We start from the raw sequence: 2,684 nt of genomic DNA, 5'->3' as shown, positions 1-2,684 counted from the left end.
AGGGGGTGTGTTGGAATCCTCATTTCACCTGCAGCATCCAGCCCTGGGGGTGGTGGTGATGCTAAACTCTTGGTGGTTTGAGGACATCCTTCAGCAGAGCCACCCCCTCCCCAAGAGCCGTGTGCCCCAAAAGCCACCGCCGCCGTCTACCGCCGGGCTGAGAACGTGCAAAACTCAGGGCCGGGATGTCACAGCACCCGCTCGCCATTTCTCAAAGCCTTTCAGATGATGTGCTCGCGTGTGATGATGGCAAAATTGGCCCTCGGGTGGGGCGGGTTTGCGCGCCTGCTCTTTCCCCCCCAAAAACGCATTTAACACAGTTTTTTATTTATTTAGGGATTATTAATTTTTTAATGTTTCAAATATTTTGAGTAAATAAGGCTTTAAGGGAAAGTATAATGTGGTTGTTTAAAAGCACTCTTAAGGATTTTTCCCCAGGAGATCCTAAGAGAGTTGTGTTCTTGATCAGTGAGCTTCCCTTTACAAGGAGACTAATAAATAACTGTTGGACTATCACTGTTTGCTGACAAACTCCCCTAATATACAAGAGCTGTCCAGATACTCACCACTTGTGAGGGACAGTTTGTATACAATCTGTCATTTTTCTGTCTGTGTAGATACGGAGGTTTTGGGGAAAGGTACAACACAGAACAGGCACCAGTATTCGCTGCCCTCAATCTAGTCTTCCTTTCACAAATTAAAAGTGAAAATTTGATGCTTATATTGCCCTTAGTCAATGGCATGATTTGATTTAATAACTTTCAGGTGTTTTAAGATAAGTCCTTATTATTACAACTCAAAAGTGAGAAAATGCAGCTTTTTTTCTCAATAGCATTGTCCTCAATGTTAGTATGAATATTTTCTTTTTCCTCTTGGGCATGTAAATTAATCATACTTAACACATTTGGCACAGAGAAAAAAAAAAAGAGAAAAGCTAGTGAAAGATCTGTCTTACCTGTAGTTTGCTGGCATTTGAGAAGAATAACTTGGTAATTAGTTTATTAGTTTAGATTTTAAGATTACATAATCTCATTTCTTGTATAAATATAAACAAGTTATGTTATTCTTCAATGTAACGTATTAGCAGCTTATTTTAAAATCGCAATTAGAACAACTTACCCAATTAACAAAAGCAGCTAGCTTCAGGTGGAATGCCTTGGTATTTGTGCTAAGTTTTTTGAAGAGAACTGATGCGAGCAGCAGTTCCTTTAGGAATTTGATGCAGCTTTGAAAGTTTGCTGGTTCCTTTTGATATTTTAATGACAAACCTCTAGAGTTTGAAAACTGGTGGTGACCAAAATTGTAAAACGAAGTAGATTTTTACTTATGTATTTATTTTGCCTTCTTTATATTCTTTATTTTTCAGTGCTGGTGCCTGCCATCTGATAAACTTCTGCTCACATATCAGCTCACAGGCCATTCTTTTCCATTTTATCTTGTTTGGGAGAATTATTGCCAGATACAGAAAATGATTCTTGAAACTTCCTTGGAGTTTAAGTGTAAGCATTAATTACCAAATTCTTTCAAATTACCTGTAAGCAAACTTTCATAACTGACTTTGTAAGGTCTAAATTGTAGCTAGATTTACAAGGCAGTTAACTGTCAGGACACTAACTCCTGTTAAAATACTTGCTTTTGTGATTTTTGTTTGAGGTTTTAAAATAGTGAACTGATTTCAATCTCTGGAGTTGTTTTGAAAGGACAAACCAACCTTTCTCAGTTTCATTTTACAGCTTATACTTTTGTTAATTTTTCCTTGCAAAACTGTTCTGAAAATCTTTGTTCGTGAATTAAATCTACAGAAGGCGGATATGTGCTTTTTAATTTGGTTATATCTCTGCAGTACTTATGTACTCACATTTTTTTCCTTTCTTGCCTTACTGCTTGTATGCAGCATCATATATGCTGTACAACATATATATTGCAGTTCTTTTCCATTCAGTTATTTCACCTCTCGTCTCAGTATTTCTTCCTCTGGCATAGTCAGACTTTCTTGGTCACTATCTCCTTCAAGATTTTCTCTTTTCAAGGTGTAAGAATTATTAAGAGAGAATATTAATCCTCAGGGGATAAAAGAAATAGGTTAAAAAGAAGAAGAGAGGAAGTATTACAAGAAAGCACAATTGAACCATCTGGCCTTGATTAACAAATGTAGTTCTGTCTCAGAGAAACGGGAAGTAAGTAAATTTCACACTGGTAGGTTGGGGAGCTTCCCTCAGAGAAACTCAGTGTACGTTAAATTGTTCAATTTCATTTCAAAGATTTGGATGGGAAGCGCATACTTTAACTAGAAGGAATAGGATACCTGTTGTAAATCACCAATGTATACAGAGGGAAATTTTTCATTCTTTTTCAAAATACTTTGTTGAAGTATGAAGCTGAAGTTAATATAAACAGTATAGCAAAGAAGGACAGGTATTGGATAGTAAGTACAGAAGAGATTTTGTAAGAAAAGAAGGAATCTTATGAAGTCATAAAAAATAGCACGTGTTATGAGAAAGAATAACTTATGTAAAAAACCCATCACGAACACCACCACCCCACCACCCCCCCCCAAAAAAAAAACCCCAACCCCATGTGTGGGGATAAACGGTCAACGCACCGGCAAAAAAACCCAACAACTTAACTCCAAAACCCAAAAGAAATTATGCTGCCGGATAATTTAGCGGTGGGTCTGTGGGGAG

This window comes from Charadrius vociferus, unplaced genomic scaffold, assembly GCF_000708025.1.
Source record: "Charadrius vociferus isolate BGI_N301 unplaced genomic scaffold, ASM70802v2 scaffold406, whole genome shotgun sequence".
Classification (NCBI taxonomy): domain Eukaryota; kingdom Metazoa; phylum Chordata; class Aves; order Charadriiformes; family Charadriidae; genus Charadrius; species Charadrius vociferus.
The sequence above is the reverse complement of the archived record's forward strand: the minus strand, read 5'-3'. Positions refer to the sequence as shown.